The sequence below is a fragment of the Hyla sarda genome, chromosome 4, assembly GCF_029499605.1.
Source record: "Hyla sarda isolate aHylSar1 chromosome 4, aHylSar1.hap1, whole genome shotgun sequence".
In the NCBI taxonomy this organism is placed as follows: Eukaryota; Metazoa; Chordata; class Amphibia; order Anura; family Hylidae; genus Hyla; species Hyla sarda.
The window spans coordinates 159149299-159173092 of NC_079192.1; the positions used below are offsets into that span (position 1 = coordinate 159149299).

Consider the following 23794-nt stretch of genomic DNA (forward strand, 5'->3'; position numbering starts at 1 on the left):
CCTATCTTCAGCAGCCAGAGAGGTTGAGCCGTTGCTAGTGGATACGACCTGGTCACTACCGCCGCAGCAAGACCATCCCGCTTTGCGGCGGGCTCTGGTGAAAACCAGTAGTGACTTAGAACCGATCCACTAGCACGGTCCACGCCAATCCCTCTCTGGCACAGAGGATCCACTACCCGCCAGCCGGCATCGTGACAGTAGATCCGGCCATGGATCCCGCTGAAGTTCCTCTGCCAGTTGTCGCTGACCTCACCACGGTGGTCGCCCAGCAGTCACAACAGATAGCGCAACAAGGCCAACAGCTGTCTCAACTGACCGTTATGCTACAACAGTTACTACCACAGCTTCAGCAGTCATCTCCTCCGCCAGCTCCTGCACCTCCTCCGCAGCGAGTGGCCGCTCCTGGGCTACGCCTATCCTTGCCGGATAAATTTGATGGGGACTCTAAGTTTTGCCGTGGCTTTCTTTCCCAATGTTCCCTGCATCTGGAGATGATGTCGGACCTGTTTCCCACTGAAAGGTCTAAGGTGGCTTTCGTAGTCAGCCTTCTGTCCGGAAAAGCCCTGTCATGGGCCACACCGCTCTGGGACCGCAATGACCCCGTCACTGCCTCTGTACACTCCTTCTTCTCGGAAATCCGAAGTGTCTTTGAGGAACCTGCCCGAGCCTCTTCTGCTGAGACTGCCCTGTTGAACCTGGTCCAGGGTAATTCTTCCGTTGGCGAGTATGCCGTACAATTCCGTACTCTTGCTTCAGAATTGTCCTGGAATAATGAGGCCCTCTGCGCGACCTTTAAAAAAGGCCTATCCAGCAACATTAAAGATGTTCTGGCCGCACGAGAAATTCCTGCTAATCTACATGAACTTATTCACCTAGCCACTCGCATTGACATGCGTTTTTCCGAAAGGCGTCAGGAGCTCCGCCAAGATATGGACTCTGTTCGCACGAGGCGTTTCTTCTCCTCGGCTCCTCTCTCCTCTGGTCCCCTGCAATCTGTTCCTGTGCCTCCCGCCGTGGAGGCTATGCAGGTCGACCGGTCTCGCCTGACACCTCAAGAGAGGACACGACGCCGCATGGAGAACCTCTGCCTGTACTGTGCTAGTACCGAACACTTCCTGAGGGATTGTCCTATCCGTCCTCCCCGCCTGGAAAGACGTACGCTGACTCCGCACAAAGGTGAGACAGTCCTTGATGTCTACTCTGCTTCTCCACGTCTTACTGTGCCTGTGCGGATGTCTGCCTCTGCCTTCTCCTTCTCTACCGTGGCCTTCTTGGACTCTGGATCTGCAGGAAATTTTATTTTGGCCTCTCTCGTCAACAGGTTCAACATCCCAGTGACCAGTCTCGCCAGACCCCTTTACATCAATTGTGTAAACAATGAAAGATTGGACTGTACCATACGCTTCCGCACGGAGCCCCTTCTAATGAGCATCGGATCTCATCACGAGAGGATTGAACTTTTGGTCCTCCCCAATTGCACCTCGGAAATTCTCCTTGGACTTCCCTGGCTTCAACTTCATTCCCCAACCCTGGATTGGTCCACTGGGGAGATCAAGAGTTGGGGGCCCTCTTGTTCCAAGGACTGTCTAAGACCGGTTCCCAGTAACCCTTGCCGTGACTCTGTGGTTCCCTCAGTAACCGGTCTCCCTAAGGCCTATATGGACTTCGCGGATGTTTTCTGCAAAAAACAAGCTGAGACTCTACCTCCTCACAGGCCTTATGATTGCCCTATCGACCTCCTCCCGGGTACTACTCCACCCCGGGGCAGAATTTATCCTCTCTCTGCCCCAGAGACTCTTGCCATGTCTGAGTATGTCCAGGAAAATTTAAAAAAGGGCTTTATCCGTAAATCCTCCTCTCCTGCCGGAGCTGGATTTTTCTTTGTGTCCAAAAAAGATGGCTCCCTACGTCCTTGCATTGACTACCGCGGTCTTAATAAAATCACGGTTAAGAACCGCTACCCCCTACCCCTCATCTCTGAACTCTTTGATCGCCTCCAAGGTGCCCACAACTTTACTAAATTGGACTTAAGAGGCGCCTATAACCTCATCCGCATCAGAGAGGGGGATGAGTGGAAAACGGCGTTTAACACCAGAGATGGACACTTTGAGTATCTGGTCATGCCCTTTGGCCTGTGCAACGCCCCTGCTGTCTTCCAAGACTTTGTCAATGAAATTTTTCGTGATCTGCTATACTCCTGTGTTGTTGTATATCTGGACGATATCCTAATTTTCTCTGCCAATCTAGAAGAACACCGCCAGCATGTCCGTATGGTTCTTCAGAGACTTCGTGACAATCAACTCTATGCCAAAATTGAGAAATGTCTGTTTGAATGCCAATCTCTTCCTTTTCTAGGATATTTGGTCTCTGGCCAGGGACTACAAATGGATCCAGACAAACTCTCTGCCGTCTTAGATTGGCCACGCCCCTCCGGACTCCGTGCTATCCAACGCTTTTTGGGGTTCGCCAATTATTACAGGCAATTTATTCCACATTTTTCTACCGTTGTGGCTCCTATCGTGGCTTTAACCAAAAAAAATGCCGATCCCAAGTCGTGGCCTCCTCAAGCGGAAGACGCCTTTAAACGACTCAAGTCTGCCTTTTCTTCGGCTCCCGTGCTCTCCAGACCTGACCCTTCCAAACCCTTCCTATTGGAGGTTGATGCCTCCTCAGTGGGAGCTGGAGCTGTTCTTTTACAAAAAAATTCTTCCGGGCATGCTGTCACTTGTGTTTTTTTTTTTTTTTTTTTCTAGGACCTTCTCTCCGGCGGAGAGGAACTACTCCATCGGGGATCGAGAGCTTCTAGCCATTAAATTAGCACTTGAGGAATGGAGGCATCTGCTGGAGGGATCAAGATTTCCAGTTATTATTTACACCGACCACAAGAACCTCTCCTACCTCCAGTCTGCCCAACGGCTGAATCCTCGCCAGGCCCGGTGGTCTCTGTTCTTTGCCCGATTTAATTTTGAGATTCACTTTCGTCCTGCCGATAAGAACATTAGGGCCGATGCTCTCTCTCGTTCCTCGGATGCCTCAGAAGTTGAACTCTCTCCGCAACACATCATTCCACCTGACTGCCTGATCTCCACTTCTCCAGCCTCCATCAGGCAAACTCCTCCAGGAAAGACCTTTGTTTCTCCACGCCAACGCCTCGGAATCCTCAAATGGGGTCACTCCTCCCATCTCGCTGGTCATGTGGGCATCAAGAAATCTGTGCAACTCATCTCCCGCTTCTATTGGTGGCCGACTCTGGAGACGGATGTTGTGGACTTTGTGCGAGCCTGCACTATCTGTGCCCGGGATAAGACTCCTCGCCAGAAGCCCGCTGGTTTTCTTCATCCCCTGCCTGTCCCCGAACAGCCTTGGTCTCTGATTGGTATGGATTTTATTACTGATTTACCCCCTTCCCGTGGCAACACTGTTATTTGGGTGGTCGTTGATCGATTCTCCAAAATGGCACATTTCATCCCTCTTCCTGGTCTTCCTTCAGCGCCTCAGTTGGCTAAACAATTTTTTGTACACATTTTTCGTCTTCACGGATTGCCTACGCAGATCGTCTCGGATAGAGGCGTCCAATTCGTGTCTAAATTCTGGAGGGCTCTCTGTAAACAACTCAAGATTAAATTAAATTTTTCTTCTGCATATCATCCCCAGTCCAATGGACAAGTAGAAAGAATTAACCAAGTCTTGGGTGATTATTTGCGACATTTTGTTTCCTCCCGCCAGGATGACTGGGCAGATCTCCTTCCATGGGCCGAATTCTCGTATAACTTCAGAGTCTCTGAATCTTCCTCCAAATCCCCATTTTTCGTGGTGTACGGCCGTCACCCTCTTCCCCCCCTCCCTACCCCCTTGCCCTCTGGTCTGCCCGCTGTGGATGAAATTTCTCGTGACCTTTCCATTATATGGAGAGAGACCCAAAATTCTCTCCTACAGGCTTCATCACGCATGAAGAGGTTCGCGGATAAGAAAAGAAGAGCTCCTCCCGTTTTTTCCCCTGGAGACAAGGTATGGCTCTCCGCTAAATATGTCCGCTTCCGTGTCCCTAGCTACAAGTTGGGACCACGCTATCTTGGTCCTTTCAAAATTTTGTGTCAAATTAATCCTGTCTCTTACAAACTTCTTCTTCCTCCTTCTCTTCGTATCCCTAATGCCTTTCACGTCTCTCTTCTTAAACCACTCATCCTCAACCGTTTTTCTCCCAAATCTGTTCCTCCCACTCCTGTTTCCGGCTCCTCGGACATCTTCTCTGTCAAAGAGATCTTAGCCTCTAAAAAGGTCAGAGGGAAAACTTTTTTTCTAGTGGACTGGGAGGGTTGTGGTCCTGAAGAGAGATCCTGGGAACCTGAGGACAACATCCTAGATAAAAGTCTGCTCCTCAGGTTCTCAGGCCCTAAAAAGAGGGGGAGACCCAAGGGGGGGGGGGTACTGTTACGCCGAGCGCTCCGGGTCCCCGCTCCTCCCCGGAGCGCTCGCTACACTCTCTCCGCTGCAGCGCTCCGGTCAGATCCACTGACCCGGGGCGCTGCGATTCTGCTTCCAGCCGGGATGCGATTCGCGATGCGGGTAGCGCCCGCTCGCGATGCGCACCCCGGCTCCCGTACCTGACTCGCTCTCCCTCGGTCCTGTCCCGGCGCGCGCGGCCCCGCTCCCTAGGGCGCGCGCGCGCCGGGTCTTTGCGATTTAAAGGGCCACTGCGCCGCTGATTGGCGCAGTGATTTCAATTAGTGTCTTCACCTGTGCACTTCCCTATATCACCTCACTTCCCCTGCACTTCCCTGCCGGATCTTGTTGCCATTGTGCCAGTGAAAGCGTTCCTTGTATGTTCCTAGCCTGTGTTCCAGACCTCCTGCCGTTGCCCCTGACTACGATCCTTGCTGCCTGCCCCGACCTTCTGCTACGTCCGACCTTGCTTCTGTCTACTCCCTTGTACCGCGCCTATCTTCAGCAGCCAGAGAGGTTGAGCCGTTGCTAGTGGATACGACCTGGTCACTACCGCCGCAGCAAGACCATCCCGCTTTGCGGCGGGCTCTGGTGAAAACCAGTAGTGACTTAGAACCGATCCACTAGCACGGTCCACGCCAATCCCTCTCTGGCACAGAGGATCCACTACCCGCCAGCCGGCATCGTGACAGTGGTGGATTTATTAGCTGTCAGGCTAATAAATCCACCACCTTTTGCATCTATTTTGGAGTGCTGCGGATTTTTTTTTAACTTTGATTATTTACTTTTGACCCGTTACCTGGGACAATAGACTGCTGGCACCCATCACATATTTCTCTTTCCGGTTGTGCTGCCCCACAGTTACTTTTAGCATTTTACTATAGGTATATGGTGATATCTTTTCTTAACTGACTAGTACAGTCAATAACTTATGCCAGCAATGTAAAGGAGGGCTAAGGATGGTTTCCATTTTCTGAACACTCGTGTGTATATTTACCACCAACTACAAACTGTTATTATGTAGTAAATTTTATTATGGTACATAAAATCTCAATTCTGACTACATAGTATCCACACCAAACTATCTGCGCCATGGTGCTTCCAAAGTTAAAGATTTGTGTGTTTATTTATTTATGTATGTGTGTGTTTCCACAAAATGCATTAATTTACGGTAAAATCCAGGTTTGGGAAAATGCTAACATAGAAAGTCTCTGTTCTTGTCATTCTAGCTAAACAACACTGTCAACAGATTTTACAGAGCTTTTCAGTGGATAGAGGGCCTTTAAGTAGTGAACATGTTCCCATAGGTCCCTGTGCAGCTGCACATAGTTTGGAGCTACATTTAAGGGAGACTTGACAAAAATAACCATAATCCTTTAGTCACCAAAATGCAGTATTTCCCAGCCATAAGCTTGGAAACCACCTGCGATTTCTGGGCACACTGAATATAGCTCTCTTCCAACTTTTCTAAGCTATTGCACACTGGTGACAAGGAAAACAGTATTAGTTGGCACCAGGATCAAACCATATCTCTCGTAGTCACGGTAATACTACTTGACTAGGCAAGAGTCATATCAATGTGGCAAGTATTTTTTCTTTTTAACATACAGAACATTCCCTGTCATATCTGAAAGTGATTGTTGGTGCAGGAAAAAAAAATAAAGGACTTCTCTACTTAACCCCTTAAGGACATCAGTCATTTTACCCAAATTATGTATGCGTAAGGTTCTTTTCATACCGTATTTTATTGAGCCCTTTGTTGTATGTGCTGGGAAAGCTCCTGATGTATATATGTCAAACAGATCCATAGTCCATTTTTCACCATATACGGGGAAAAGAGTGGTTTGTTTTTTTTGCCCTTTGTTCAGGTTCTGCATTTTTTTTTACATTATAGAATAGTGCAGTAGCTGTGTTATTCCATACAAGGACATCCTGTAAAAACTGTATAGCGTGCAGTACAAATATTTTATTATCACTGAAGCCTAATGGGCTGATGTCACTAACAGGTAAACATGATGCTGTGTTTTTGTCCCAATCAGACCAGGTCTGATGAATTGTCCAGAGGGGCGTGAAACAATTGTCACGGTCCGCACCTCGCCACTCTGGCGTCCCACGCTTGCTGTTTTATGCTGCACCGAAAATAAAGGAAGCCGATCTCCACGAATCTGTACGTGAGTGCCTCCTCATTTCTCTTCTTCTATGAACTGTATTTGTGCCATACTGGGAGGATTGAGCACCGCTCTAGGAAGTGGATGGTTCGGGTGTCTGAACGCTGCGCAGCTCTTTGGCTCAGGTGCACGCCTGACTCGTCCGATAGCCGCATTAAAGGGCTGTGCTGGTGCTGTATCTACCTATTGGCTATTATATTAGCTGTTGGAGTTCTAAACTAAACTGAGGTTGTTTTGCATATAGAATATACTATCAAATTTGTATTCTGCAAATGCCATATTGACAGAGAATACTGTAATCTATTGGCATTTCACTCCACCTGTTTAATAAGCAATTTCTATAGTAAAATAGTTGTTTGTAATTTCCAGATTGTCCGCCTAATTGAGCCTAACAGAATTAAGAAGATCCCCGGGCTCACCCCATACTGAGCCTCATGTGGCTCACAAATTCAAAAAATACAACACCATAATAGGAGGACATCACATTGTCTTATTCCAGACAATTTACACATTGTAGATATGCACGATGGATCCCACTGGTACCAACACTAAGACTTATTCATATCTACTTTGTCTGCTGCTTACAATAGAAGCTATTGATATACTGAAACATGACATCTTTATAAAACAAAATGAAAACTGTAAGCATGCATGGCCAAACTGTGTACAAAGCTGGAGCTTTCCTTTTAGACCTCTTGGGATCATCAAAGTCCAATAGCTGAAAAACCAATTGAAACGCCACTGATATGCATACTAAAATGTTAAGGTCACACCTCTTCCTCCAAGCTAGTTAAAATCTCCTTAGAACACTTTTACAAACATTAAAAAATTCTGTAAAATGATTTAGAAGAAGGAACTGAATGGTCTTAAATTATTGATGGTTCGAAATTTAAGAATAATAGTTCCAAAGTCAAGGCAAATACATAATTAAATAGAAGAATATGGTATGATCTTCTGTATTGGAGGCTGTATGAGGCAGAAAACCATGGCCACAGCTATAATGTGGGAACATACCCTAGGGGCATTTTTGCATGGGCATTAACTGTGCATTTTTTTTATTTAGAAACTGTTCCAATTTCTGCACCAAAAATCACATGGGTTCACTTATAAAAAAAAAAAAAAAATCTCTTATTGCATTCAGTAGGAGACAGCGGATCACGCAATGAATCATGTGGTCAGTCCTCCATATTCATCATTATTGGCTGTACATCCGGGAGAAGTGCAGCCAGTAATGGTGATTATATTAGCTGCATGAAAGATATGATCAGCTAGTGCTTGTTCGTTCATTGGCCCTTTTACACAGGTCGATTATGGGAAACAAGTGTTCTGGGGAATGCTCATTCACCCCATAATTGTCCCATGTGAAATGGCTTACGAAGCATTTTTCACTGAATTGTTACAAAGTTTCTTACACCCACTTGTATTATTTATTTTTACAAAGTTTGTTGAACCCACAGTGACTATATAAAGAATATTGCCTGTAAGGTCGCGTTCACACAGCAGAATTTCTGCACTGAACTCTTCAGGAAAATTGTGCATGAATCTATAGCCAATACACTTCAACGGGATTCCGCTGTCCCATTCACACAGCAGAATTTCCGCTGGAGAATTTCCGCTGCTGGAATTTCATTGAATTGAAGTGGTCTAAATTCATGCAAAATTCAGTGCAGAAATTCTGCTGCGTGAACTTAGCCTAACCATTATTAGGAGGAGCTAACTGTTTGCCTAAACGGAAGCAGGATATCTTGAGTTCTGTATCAGTAAAATTGAACTTTGACCCTTATAAATAGGTAAAATTATTCAGCACAGAATATTGAACCTATTAAGAGGGGGGGGGGGGGGGGAATCTACACTCATATAACATTACTCTAGTGCTAGCCATAGATTTTTCCTTCAGTTATTCAGCTTTATTTTAACCATTACACAAAACAAACCCTTTTAGTTAGTTATATAGCATTGCAATTACTTTCTAGATGCTGCTGCAGAGCTGTAATGGTTTCTCTGCACTGCTCTTATCAGACGTCCGCTGTAAAGATATTGTGCCGCTGTAAAGATTGATTAGTCAATTAAAATATTAAATAATGCAAAGCCTGAAAGGTCCAGAAATTAATTGAAAAATGTGAACGGGCAGATTCCTATTAACTTATTGTATTTAGTTCCACCATTGGAAGAACAATTAGAAGCTACATACAGGTTGACAAGTTGTACAACGCTTAATGTGCGTTCATTAATTCAGTATTTCCTCAGCTGATGTTACAGATACCAGGAATATAGAAACACTTCACTGTACATAAGAAATATTGTGCAATAATTGTGCTCAGTAGAGCCCCAACCCGATATAAAGCAAAGCACGGGGGAAGGTTTCATTTCCTTCATCCCTTGTGAGTCAGCTTGAAAACAGGGCCATTCAAAGAGGTGGTGGAAGAGGGCTCATGGCATGATACTACAGAATGAAAGAAGAGAAGAAAAAACCAACAAACCTGTCACAAAAATGGATGCTGCTGATTTATAGTGGAGCAAATATTTTACTAAAATTATTCCAACATTTTAAAGAAATAAAAAGCAATGAAATGAAGCTACAGTATACACCACCGATCATCTATAACAATTATACCAGCTGCATGATATTGATTTAACTCGTTTTTCCAGCACATTGCATACATGATTTGTGCGAAGGAGATCTGTGAAATTTGGAAGCAAAGCCAGCACCTTATACTCTTTGTTGTGTTCCTCAAAATTCATGAACAATTTTTGTACTTTGACAGGACACATAATCCTGCTAAAGTGTCCACTCCTGTTAGACAACAACATTGCTATGAAGACTTGTACTTGGCCTGTAACAATGTTTAGCTAGTTCAGTGTGGTCCAGAGCTCACCCCAGCCCACAAAGTAAGGAAAGCCAGGTAAGCAACACACAGACATGTCAGAGACAAAATCAGAATCTAGAGGGAAATCCAGGGGCAAGTCATAAGGTCAAATCCATGAGAGCAGCAATGTACACAATCAGAACCAAATACAAAAACAAGACAAGCAGGGTCAAACCAAAGAAACTACAAGGCACAGAATCAGCAAGCAGGAGAATCATCAGGTCACAAGCAAAAGTCAGGTCAGAAATTCAGGCAATACACAGGCGCTCCCACCTCCTGATTGGCTGAGCAGGCCGCTGTTTACAGAAGGTAGAGGCATTGCTGGAACAGGCCACGTAAGTTCATTACATTCATCTATCCTTAAAAGCTGAATCCCTGTTGTAAGTGTATGACGTGGCTATATAATTGTGCCACAAGACACAATGACTGAATGCGCCACAATCAGAAACCCATGGCACAATAATAAAAAAGAGGCAAAACACACAATGGGGTTTTAAAAACCCTAAAAAGGAAAACCCTTCACTGTTAATAACTATCCCTCAATACTGTATGTTATTTGCTAATGTTAACTTTGCACTCACCAGTAGATCCATTTTCCTTTTAACAGATAAAAATATGAAGAAAGGTAAAAAAAAATAAAGGTGTCTTGCTTGCTGAATAACAACCTGGTGCTAAATGGTTTCTGCTGTACTGTCAGACACACTATGAATGGAAAGTTGTATGAATATTGAAGGGAAAGAGAAAAGTCAAAGCTAAATTCAAATGGCTTCCCTTAGTGAGGGGTGACATTAAACTGTAGGAGGCGATAGAACCTCAATGTGCACTGTTCATAGTTAGTGCACTATTATAATGCCACAAAGAAGCGTTCAATACTTGGCATTATCTTTCTGTTTAGTATGTAGGCAGCAGACAAACAAGAAAAAAATACATTTTCTAAAAGAAAACAGCGCAGAGATGATGCAAGAAGTACATGGCATCAAAACAAGCTTATAATCCATTTTATCACCAGCTATTAGTTTTTTTTCTTTGTAAAGAAAAATAAAAACAGAGAAAAAAGCCGACACAGCTTGCAAGCCATTTCTTAAAATAATATTGCACTTGTCGTGAGCATGAATAATTTTCCGTTCTATTCTCTTAAGATTTATTTTGACACTATATTATACTGAGGAACAATGTACATTATACTCTCTAATAGGGACAACATTGAGCTCAAAGCAGCAAACACAGGAAGGTAGATGGATGGTTCAGCTATTCAGCCATTATGGAAATAGTTATTTATAATCGCTCTAATTCTCATGTTGAAATAAATAAACTATTGAGCTGACAATCTTATTTTCTTGTAGCCAGAATACATGGAATTATTTAAATGTGATAAGAGGAAATTGGGCAATAACTCTGGTGGGGGAGCAAGTACCTTCCAAAAGTACAAGCTTAAATTTACCTAATCTGTAAATTTATCATCTGCAACATTACTGCAATTTAGAGGGAGTTTGCTGTGTCAATAGGGGAGATTCATTAAAACCAGTGGAAAGGACGAGTAGTTCAGTTGCCCCTAGCTACCAATCTGATTGTTTCCTTCATTTTTAAAAAGTCCTCTGAAAATTAAAACAAACAATTTCCTCTACACAGTTTTTGATAAATCTCCCCCAATGTCTTCAGGGGAGCAGTATGGGTGGTGCTAGGGTATATTTCTTTTGGTGTTGGGGGTGCTACTGATCAGACACTCTTCCTTGTCTCTGGTGTGGTAAGGCAAAAAAAAGTGAATCTTTGTCCCATGGGCAAAGCCTAACTTAAGTTTTAGATATCTTGTAGGTGTTTATATACTTATACTTACACATATACAAGAACTAAACATTTTCTGAAGCAATAACACAAGCAATTTTTTGACAAATCTGATGCCATTGCATAAAGCAAACTGTAAAGTTGAATCCAACATGGCAGGAATTAGCATGTATTGTTTTCAGAGTTAAATGTATATTCATCATGCAACAGTAACAACCTAGTCTGACGCATTTCGGATAATTATCCCTATACTCATGACCATCACTGAGGATTACAATTGATGTTGCAGTGTGAAAAATATACAGTCACAGTGAATAACATTTGCTTTTTTTTATTCTGGGTAAATGTCCTTCAAAAATAGAATTCGGATGGATATAAAATGCTTTAGTTTGCATTTGAAACCCAGAACATTCTTACCCATATGTAACAGAGAACACTTCATTTTTAGATTTCCGACATAAAGATGCATTTTGTCTGTCCCAACAGGTTTGATGCTATGCTACAAGCTCTGATAAGATTCCTCTGCAGATGCAATTTTGAGCCTCATTGTTTTTCGCAGTGATTGGGAAGCCCCTATGTCTTCTGCCAAGGCTGTGCTGAATATATTATAATGGTGACAATGTACAGTACGGGTATTTTCCATTACAAAAGGCAAGCTAGTCAATAGATATTATGTTTATATTGTTTCAAACTACAAAATCCTGATTTATGGGTATGTGTTCTGTCATCTGGCATGTGCTGCTGCAGTATTAATACATAATACTTGTATCTGAATGAGTCGACTAATCATATAGTATGTTTTGGTCACAAAAAGCCATAATTCAGTCAGTATTTTTGCATCAGTATTTGCAAGCCAAAGCTAGGATAATTTTTCTGTAGGTTCGGCTCCTAGTTTTGGCTTACAAATACTGATCCAAATACTGCTGTGTGAAAATGGCCTTAAAGGGGTACTCTGCTCCTAGAAATCTTATCCCCTATCCAAAGGATAGGGGATAAGATGTCTGATCGCGAGGGTCCCACCACTGGGGACCCCCGCGATCTCCCTGCTGTTTAGAGCGTCGGGTGCAGCGCCTGAACCCCGGATGCTCATGACGTCACGGCCGAGCCCCGCTCGTGACATCATGGCCACGGCCGTCAAGCCCCCTTCAGTGACATGAGTGGAGGCTTGACCTTGACGTCATGAGCCTCTGCCCTGCATTGACAGTCATCCGGCACGGAGCAAAGTTCGCTCTGTGCACCGGATGTCTGGGGTGCCGCAGTAGAAGTCAAGGGGGTCCCCAACGGCGGGACCCCCCGCAATCAGACATCTTATCCCCTATCCTTTTGATTGGGGATAAGATGTCTTGGGGCAGATAATTTTATTCACGTGCTTATCTGCAGTTTTAAAAGATCAGAAGAAACTTCACTGTATTCCTCCTGACTAAAAATTATACAGGTTAAAGCGTACCTGTTATCGTGCAAAAAAAAGAAAAAAGTGATATGTTACTCAGGACCCAATCCTGATCACGTGCATATAATTTGTATGTGTCTCGGACCTATATATCCAGAGATATAAGCATTTATCTGCTGGTGAGTTACTTTTTCATTGTGCAGGCTGGAGGGGGCGTGTCAGTCTGTCTCTCTCACAGGAGCAAGCCTGTGCAGTCAGCCAATCAGTACTCTCTACTCTGTAACCCTTTCCTCTCTGGTTTTATGCTGTGTCATGTTACACAGAGAAAGATACTTGGAGCTTGCCTGCAGTAATCAGAAGACATTATGGTGAATTCATAACAGGATAAAATGTATAAATATAAGAATAGATCTTTATAAAATAAGTGCAAGGATTTTTTAGATAAAAGTACATCATTTTTATGAAAACATGTTCTATCTGTTTTATCTTCTCCTAGTAAAGCTGGATGCTAATCAGCATAGCTGTCACTATGTGTGTCATTCATCTTTCACAGACTCCTGAATGTCTGATCAACTTATTTGTCATTCAGGAGTCTGAGAAAGCTCTGACTATTTCTGCATGCTGGGAGTTGTAATTTAGTAACAACTGAAGCTGCAATGTTTTTAAATAACTGTGTTACAGCAGTGTTGCCTCCAGCTGTTTTAAAACTACAGCTCCCAGCATGTCCACACATCCTTTAGTTTTGCATACACAATAGAAATCTCCTATACTGGATACCGGTATGCTTTACGGCTGGTATCCAGAATGCTGTAAAATCTAGACTAGTCTGTCTGGCTAAAAGAAAGGTGACCCCTAGTGGTGGCTATTTTAAGCTTGAATTTCAGGTGAATATTTTAAAAATTTTCAACAGGTATATATTGTGAAATGTCATATTATAATGAGTCCTGCAATATAATAAAAGTTTTTAACAATGACAGTGCCTCTTTAAGTGCAGCTCAGTGTAACACGCTATCACCTGTTGCACTGGACTGCACTTTACCTGTATGATTTTTAACCAGGAGGAATAAAAGTCAAATTTTAAGAATACAGTGACGTTTCTTATGCTTTTTCAAGTTGTGACACAGTCAAAAATTGCTAATTCATGCACAGGCGCAAATGCACAAGGATCTCTGGTTCATGCACATGGATATCTTGTTAGGTCCTTTCACACTATAAAAATGTATCCGTAATGAACCTCCGTCATAAAAATCTTGAAAATCGGCTGCTAAACGGCCGTTAGAAAATCCCATTATAGTCTATGGGATTTTTCTTATAGCCATTTTACCCCGTTATTTTGTGACGGGCGATAGTAACTGGAGAAATAGTGCATGCACTATTTCTTCCGTTTATTGGCAATAATGTCTGTTATTAATAATGGGCGATAATGGAATATAACGGCTATTAGAAAAATTCCATAGACTATAATAGGATTTTCTAACGGACGTTAGGGATTTTCTAACGGCCATTTAACGGCCGATTTTCAAGATTTTTATGACGGACGTTCATTACGGATGAATTTTTTTATTGTGAAAGGGGCCTTAGCTTGCAATGTAAGAAAGTATCCAAACTTTCACGGTCTAGCACTTCTTCAAAAAAACATATTGTTATTTTGAATTCAATTTAAACATGTAACCAAGTTGAGAAAAACATAGCCTAATTGTTATGGCCTTCCAACTATTTTGCCAGTGTCTCTATATTTGGTAATTTTGCCCCAAGTATACAGGGATTACAATTTTGCTGGAGCAATTTTACAGCCAATGTTTAAGGTTTTCCTAACTATGACAAATGTGATGCTGTTGCATTAGTATGCATTGTATTGCATTGCATTAGCTGCAGTGTATTAGTATTTGTAAACCAAAACCAGGAATGGAAATGACAGATTGAAAGGAGTACTGGAGACATTTTCACCTATTCTATTTTTGGACACACTCTTGGCTTAAGCTTACGAGTTCTGATATAAAATGACCATAATACTGCTGTGTGAATGAGGCCTAATTCTATAAATAAAAAAATGGATGGGTGGGAGGAGTGCAAGATCAAACCAAAAAACTGATCTTGAAAAACCAAACAGAGTTGATGGCAGGTTAATTTTTCTTCTTTTTGGTACTAAACGATAAATACAATTTTATCAAATGGGAGCTCTTAAAGCTCCATTACGCTATCCTCTACACATAAGTTTATTACAGTAAAGTACATTTATAATTGTATTAAACATAAAAATTTGTGAAAACTGTACCTGTAACACTAAATATTCTCTCGGGTGCTACAGTGATATAGTAAACAGATTACTGGACATTCTTCCACCAACAGTAGGAATCTGAGAGAACTGCAAGAGAGAAGACATTGGTATTGGTAAGAATTACATGTTATCTTCTCATAACAGTACAATAGAAGACTTTCTCTAAGACGTTACACGTGCTGCACCAGTTCTCTGGAATACAATAACCCGATCCATCAGACTCATACTCAACTTCCACAGTTTTAAAAATGCCCTAAGACACCAAGCATCTGTATTACATTGCCTAAGTGGTCTTCCCTACTTACTCCCCCTCACACACTATAATTTTGCAGTGTTCTCCTATGTTTTATGCATGTTACACATTGAGAAATAGGTTAGGGGTTGGTGACTTGTTATGTAATCAGCCCTATTTACAAATCAATAATGAACTTTCTGCCTTTTGTCTGAACCCCATTTGTCATAGACTGTAAGCTCTCAGGGGAAAGGACCTCCCTCCCACTGTTAAAATATTTAGTGTGTCATTTTGTAATGTCTCCTATTTGTCCTCTGTTGGTGCTATATAAATATTATTATTTGAGGCTGTATGTACAGTATGTAAATAAAAATTAATATTTGCTTTACGGTGTCTATAAGCAAAGATTTTATAGGTCATATCTTCTTCACGTTAACAATGAGTAACCAGGACACCTCTTATACATCTGCCTCATTTAGATTCATTTTGTTTGTGCATGTACATGTATGTGTGCATGTATGAAGGAATGTGTGTGATTGTGATTCTATGGCTAAGGCCGGGTTCACATTACATTCTTCATCTACATTTAGTGTGTATGCTGGGAAAGTTCAGGACATACAGTACATGCTAAACATCTCCATAGTGGTCTGTTAGTCAGATGTCTTCATTTAGGTTTCTGTATGCCTAGGAAAAGCTGATATATGGGGGGGTAAATTAAATGGGTACCCCGCTGCTCAGTGTTTGGAACAAACTGTTCCGAACGCTGGAGCCGGCAGCTCGTGATGTCATAGCTCTGCCCCCTCAATGCAAGTCTATGGGAGGGGGCGTGGCGGCTATCACGCCCCCTCCCATAGACTTGCATTGAGGGGGCGGGACATGACATTGTGAGGGGTTGGGGCTATGACATCACAAGCTCCCAGTACCAGCTCCAGCGTTCCAATGGTTTGTTCCAAATGCTGAGCAGCGGAGTACCCCTTTAAGTAAGACAAGGCATAGTAGCCTATGCTCTTACCATAGACAGGATCTTGTGAAAAAAACATATCAATTAAATGCATACCATATTATCCTACTGGTGGCAGATACCTCTCTGCAGCATCCATCACAATCATTTGTTTAATAGGAATTTAATACGATTAATGATTACTGAATTAAATCAATGCATTATAGTGGTATGTATCTAATGCCCCTAGGATATAATGGCATCCATGTAAGGGATATGAAAAAGCTCACAAGGTATCAGTTAGGGTATGTTCACACTACGGATTATGAACGGAATCTCCGCTCGCAGAATTCCGTGAGCGGAGATTACATTCTGGCAGCCGCCGCCACAATACTTCGGCAGTAGGACCGCGTGGCACTGCGCCGTCACCATTGACGGCTATGCAGTGTTCGCGGACTTCCGCGCAAAGAATAAACATGTTCTTTCTTAGCGCAGAACAATTTCAGCGGCGGAAATTGTGCAGTGTGAACGGGTCTCGCGGAAACCCATTCACACTGATGTTTATGTTCACAGCATGTAATTCCGTTCGTGGAATTCCGCGGGAATTACGTAGTGTGAACATACCCTTAAGAAGATCCTATATTTGTCATGGTTAGGCATCCCTCACGGTCTCTGTTTAATATACACATCGGATGCTTTTTCTGTCATAAATATTAAAGGGAATCTGTCAGCTCTTGATCATGCTCAGGATTCAAGTGTCAAAGAGGTTGTGCTGAGCTGCAGCATGCACAGCTCTTCCCTCCCCCACCCCCTTCCTGCTTTGACTAATTTATGTGGATAGCTCAGTGCTGAAAGAGGAGCCCTGTATGTCAATCAAGGCAAGGAGGTGTGGGGGAGGGAGGAGGCATGTATGATGTGGCTCAGCAAAACTACTTTGACGATTGAGCCCAGAACATAATCTAGAGTTGACAGATTCCTTTTTAAAAAAAGACAAAAAATGCAATGTAAAAACACTGTAACATAACACAGAGAACTGTAGATTTACACATGTACACATTTACACATAAAATAAATAGAAATTAAAAAGAATAGCCAAATACAGCTGAAACTGATTTCAATAGTTACAAAAAGAATAAAAAATTATTGGTGCTTAAAGGACATCTGCAGCGTTACAAACACTTATCCCAGATCCTCAAGATAGGGGATAAGAGTTTGATCGCGGGGGGCCCGAACGCTGGGGCCCCCGGCGATCTCCTGTACGGGGCCGCGGCTCTCCCGTTTAGGGGGCGTTCCAGCCGCAGCATGACGTTGCAGCCGGCACGCCTCCTCCATACATCTCTATGGGAGAGGCGGGGAGGCAGCATTCGTGCCTCCCAGCATGCCCCATAGAACTGTATGGGGACGGGGAGGAGACGGGGCATCACCGTCGACCTCTAGGTCGACGCTACGTGCCTTAGCGCTCACTATGAGCGCTAATGGCGGCGCACCATTAGGGAGATCGGGGGGGAGGGGTCCCAGCGGTCAGACCCCCCGCGATCAAACACTTATCCCCTATCCTGTGGATAGGGGATAAGTGTAATGCCGCTGCAGTTGTCCTTTAATGTCACAGATATTATATGATAAGATGAGTATTTTAGCTGTAAATATAATTGGATATAAAATACTGTATATAATATAATGACCTGCGGATCACAGGGCCCTTTAGCCACAATTTTTAATCATAGATATTAAAATAATAACAGAATAAAATATCACATATCCACTTTCACATTTGATATTTTATTCTGTTATTATTTTAATATCTACACTTGCAAATTGTGACTAAAGTGGACCACAGGGGCCCTGTGATCTGTACATCATTATGTTGGATTTTATTCTATTTTATTTTATGAGTGGAAATCCTAATATCTATGACCTTGAGCGCCAATCATTTTTATTCTCTTTGTGCTTTATCTCGGTTACCTTGGGAATAGGTAACAAATTGGCTAGCCCAGTATATACAGGTGAACAGCGGGACAAGACTCTCTCATATATTTATGATTTAAATAGTTGTGATGAGATGCTTCACACCTTGCTCAATCTTTATCAATCTCATATATGTTTTTAACATACACAAATCTCATTTATCCACGCAACATTTTTACATATTTCTTCTTCAGATGTTTGCTACAAGACAGTGTAACTAGACAAATCTATTCCCACATGTCACCGGGAGGCTGCTGTGCAAAATTGGAACATAAGCCACAGAAATAACAGATGCTGATTATATTCAAAAGAAGATTATAACTAGCCAATAATCATGGGGACAAAATAAATAAATAAATAAAAATAACAATTAGAAAATTCTCATGATAATGTTTTCATAAGATTTAGAAAATGAACTACAAATAGTCAAAGCTGAAGCCATCACAATGTTTCATAGGGCATGTTATATGTTTTCTTTTTTCAACATAATATTATTATTATCATAATTTATATTATTATACTATATAACATACATTATACTGAATTCCTAGCTCTATTTAAATTAGTCAAAAGCTCTCATCAACCTGTTTATACATGTAATACAGTGGCATGCAGTGAATTATATCACTTACAGGATCATATTTATCATATTTCATCATATTTAATTTCTGTATGCCTCTATAGTGGATGGCCAGGTTCTTAAAGTGGACCTGTCAGCAGGTTTTAACCCCTTAAAGGGGTACTCCGCCGCTCAGCGTTTGGAACAAACTGTTCCGAACGCTGGAGCCTGCGCCGGGAGCTCGTGACATCATAGCCCTGCCCCTTCATGACGTCACGCCTGCCCCCTCAATGCAAGTCTATGGGAGGGGGCGTGACGGCTGTCACGCCCCCTCCCATAGACTTGCATTGAGGGGGTGGGGCATCATGAGGGGGTGGGGCTATGACTTCACGAGCTCCCAGCACCAGCTCCAGCGTTCGGAACAGTTTGTTCCAAACGTTGAGCACCCCTTTAAGGACCACAGGTTTTTTCATTTTTGCACTTTTGTATTTTCCACCACACCTTCTAAAAATCTGAATGCTTTCAATTTTCCACCTACAGACCAATATGGGGACTTGTTTTTTGGACCACAAATTGTACTGACATCAATCATTTCACCACAATATATATATATATATATATATATATATATATATATATATATATATATATATATATTTGTGGGGCAAAATTGGAAAAAAAAACACCATTTTGTAAATTTTGGGGGCTTTTGATTTTACGCAGTGCACTTTTCGGTAAAAATTACACCGTATCTTTATTCTGTAGGTCCATATGGTTACAAGAATACCTAATTCATATAGGTTTTATTTTATTTTACTACTTTAAAAAAATGATAACTACATGCACCAAAATTTGGAGTTATTTTGTTAGGGATATTTAAAAATATATATATATTATTGATTACAAGTAAAAAAAAAATGATGAGGGAAGAAACACACATGGAGGGGGGGAAAGGACCCCCAGGACGAAAGATATTGCCGAAACATATGTTGGGGTGGCGTCACTCCTGCTGCACCTGGCACTTTATACCTTTATTTAGGTTGGTACTGTATATTATTCATGCACCTTGTGATTATGTATACACCTTTGTTAAGACTTGAGTCTGTGTTACTATTTATTTCAGTATACTCACCTATCTAAATTGCTCTTTATTATGTGTGGCAGCAGTGACGCCTATTGTTTGTCCTTCCCAAATACCCCCCCCCCCCCCCACCCCGTCCGTGTGTGTTTCTTCCCTCACCATTTTTTTTACTTGTAATCAATAAAATATATATATATTTTTTAAATATCCCTAACAAAATGACTCCATGTTTCCTTCAGTGTGTATCTTTCTCAGGAGTTCATATATGAAGCCCTCCATCTACCTAGTTCCCCATTACTTATACTGCTCCCATTGTTTGGGTGGTTTATATTCAGTTGGTAGAACCAATTAGGTAGTGTGCTATTTTTTCTATTTATGCACCAAAATTTGTATGTTTAAAATTGTCATCTTCTGACCCCAATTACGGTACTTTTTTATTTTTCCATATACAGGAATTTATGAGAGCTCATTTATTGCACTGTGATCTAAAGTTTTTATCTGTACCATTTTTGTTTTGATGGGACTTTTTGATCACTTTTAATAAAAAATTTTAGGGTATACAAAGTGACCAATAATACGCAATTTTGGACTTTGGAATTTTTTTATGTATACGCCATTGACCTTTGTGGTTTAATTAACATTATATCTTTATAGTTTGGACATTTACACATGCGACGGTACCACATATGTTTGTTGATTTTTGTTTACATTTTTTTAAATGGGAAAAGCGGGTGATTCAAACTTTTATGAGGGAAGAGATTACATTCATTTATTTTTACTTTTTTTACACTATTTTTTGTCCCCATAGGGGATTGCGTACACTGAACAATGCTATGCCATACAATAGCACTGATCAGTGTTATCTCTGCTCGATTGCTCCAGCCTGCAGAGCCTGGCTGGAGCATCGAGGCACAGATCGGACAGCGAGGAGGCAGGTAAGGGCCCTATTGTCACCCTATTTCACCACCGGATGAGCTAACTGGCATGTGTTTTCTCCTGTAAAAGTCTTTCCCTTGTAAATTTTGCAGTTTTGCAGCTCAACAAATAAAAACATGCATTTTTATAATTCAATGTGTTTGATATTGATTGTTATGTCACAATAAACTTTTTAAAATAAAAATTAGGACAAAAGCTAGGTATGTGGGGCTACACGTTAGCACATTCTTTTAGGCTTTGGAATTTCCATAGTGTGGACAGTGCAGCGGAATCTCATTGACACTAATGGGATTGTGCTACACCAGAATTTCAGAGGGTAATTTCTAAACAGAATTGCGCTCACAAATTCCTCAGTATGAACCCTGACTTATTCTTACGCTGAGTGGAGATAGGCATTTTTTTAGCTGGCAAATACTATACAGTGCATTTAATACTCATGCTTTCAAATAGCTGTATGTTAAGCTTCAGCTTCCGCAGTGAACACAGCTGATGTGGGTTTCAGGACAATGATATGGCCTACCACAATCATTTACTGTCATAAACCACAAAGGTTGCATACTGTTTGGCCGGGTTCATTGACGACAATTCATTTCCAAGCAGAATTCATAGAATGAATAGACAAGTCTAATCTTTCTGAACTAGTGTTGCTCGCAAATAATCGCAATGCAAATTTTTTTCGCGAATATTCGTGAATATAGCACTATATATTCGTAATTATGAATATTTTTTTTTCCACAGTACACATCACAGTGATCACCCCTCTCTGCTTCCAGCTTGTGTGGTGTAAAGAAGGCTCTAATACTACTGTGTGAGAGTGGCATGGGAATTTTCGCATATGCAAATTTTCGCTTATGCTAATTTTGTATATGCTAATTTTCGCATTCGCGAAACACCGGAATTGTGATTTTCAATGCAAAAATTCTGCCATGTGCACAGTGCAGCAGAATCCCTTTGAAATCAATGGGACACTGCTGCAGTGAACGCCCATGCGGAATATTCCTGCAGAATTCCGCACAGACATTTTACCATGTGAACATTTCTCCCCAGGACTCAGAAACATGGTCTGCTGCCCTTTCAAATGTTGTGCAAATAAAGTAAATTTTCAGAAAATGACCCGGTCGTAGTCACTACTAAACCACGCTTGGTTAATTAAAGTCAATGGGCCTCCTGGAAAAGCATTGGTATATGTCTGCAGACCTTTTTAATAGTTTGCCATTGTATACCTGTGACAAGTGCACAAATTATGGTGTGAATGACCCCTAATTTCAAGCATATACAAAATACTGTATATAGTATAACCAAAAATTACATAATTCAGTTTATTTGTATTTGATGTTGCACATGGGATTTAAAGGGGTACTCTGGTGGAAAACATTTTTTCTTAGATCAACTGGTGCCAGAAAGTTAAACAGATTTGTAAATTACTTCTATTAAATTACTTCTTTCTTAAATTACTTCTATTAAAAAAAATGTTTTCCACCGGAGTACCGCTTTAAAGAGGTTATACAGTATAACAAAACATTACCACTATCTGCATGGAGGCTTGTCGACCACCGCACAAAGTTGTGGCCAACATGCCCCCTCCATGTATCTTTATGGGAGAGCCAGAGATAAAGCAGCCAGAGATTTGGGTATCTTTGGCTCTCCCATAGAGATAAGATCAGTCTCTCACTTAGATAAGTGTTGCCCGATCTTGGTGGATTTCACAAAGAAATGTAAAGGTGTTTTCGGGAAAACATTTATTGATAACCTATACTTAGGATAGGTCATCAATATTTGATCGATGGGTGCCCAGTGCTAGCATACACAGATATCAGAGCGGAAAGTAGACTGTTCTGTCCTCTGTGTAGTGGCTGTGCAGCTCAGCTTCCATTCACATAAATGGGTGCTAAGCTTCAGTAACATACCTCAGCCACAACATTTGTCTCTGTTCCCTGTGAAGGCAGCACTACTGCTCTGGCAAATGGTGGAGATTCCGGGTGTTGGCACCCACCAATCTGATATTGATGACCTATCCTGAAGATAGCCCATTAATAAATATAGCTCAGAAAACCCCTATAAAGCTGTAAAATGCTACTCTCTGCTAGAAGCTAAAACTGTAGGTTATATCATTTCTACACAGTTTCATATACATTCTTTCCGGCATTGTGTTGTTGATCTCTGAATACTCTGGTTTTGGTGTCTGAGATACAGGAACATAAAACAGCATTTTAGACTGTACAATAGCGAAGACTTGCTCAGACAAAAAAAAGCTACCAATCTCTTTTAACCCAGCAGAGACAAACAAAATCTCATCCACTCGCTAGAACATCAGCCCTGTGTTTGACAAGGTAAATGGGTTAGAAACTATTATCTGCGCCACAAACCACACTTCTAACAATATTTCAGCAAGGAACATATGACAATTTTCTAAACGCTTTCAGGTTTAAAGAAGACATGTCAACTTTGAGTTTCTGTGAACAGCGTTTTAAAAAGAAATATGTAAAACTACCAAAAATAAACCTTTATACTTTCGCATGGAAGAATGGATTTCTCCAAAGCTACGGAATGTCTGTGCCACAATACAAAATGTTACCCCCCTCCCTTTCTGTAGCCAGGGGTGCTTCCAGGAATTCAACCTATATCAAGAACCAGAGCCAAGAAGGAACAAGTGGATACAAGAGCCCTAGAAAGCAGTTCTTATCCATCGCTCCTACTAAAAATGTAAACAAGATTTTACATGACTTTCCTGTCTATAATCAGGGCCGGTTTTAGGGGGGGGGGGGGCAACCTGGGGAATTGCCCAGTGCCCCCATGTCCAAAAGGGCCCCCTGAACTCTATAGGCAAAAATGCAGCAATTTTATGCAAATTGCGGCAGACTACAGTAATGTGAGAGTGGCCCTGTGGGAGCCCGGGCTTCAGAGAGCCCACAGAGCAGAATAGACACTCACACTGAATGGTAAATGACCTTCCTGATGATGTCATCGCAGGTCCTTTACCATGCAGTGTACAAAGAGGAGGATGAAGAGGTAATAGGGAAAAGCATGGGGGGAGGGGGTTGTGAGGAAGGTGGGGAGACCAGTACATAATCAGGGGCATATAAACTGTATATAGGGGGTAAAGTTAGAAATATATGGGGGTATAGGTAGCAGTATATGGGGAGCATAGGAAGC

The 23794-nt window shown here is 41.8% G+C and overlaps 1 protein-coding gene across 3 annotated transcripts in view; it reads right to left on the reverse strand.

Moving 5' to 3' along the window:
- Positions 1–23794, reverse strand: part of APBA2 (amyloid beta precursor protein binding family A member 2) — a 435861-nt gene that overhangs the window by 340098 nt on the left and 71969 nt on the right. For all 3 annotated transcript variants that reach the window (XM_056572513.1, XM_056572512.1, XM_056572511.1), the window contains exon 2: positions 14926–15015. The gene's annotated coding sequence lies outside the window, so the exon portion shown is untranslated. The remainder of the gene's footprint in view (positions 1–14925; positions 15016–23794) is intronic.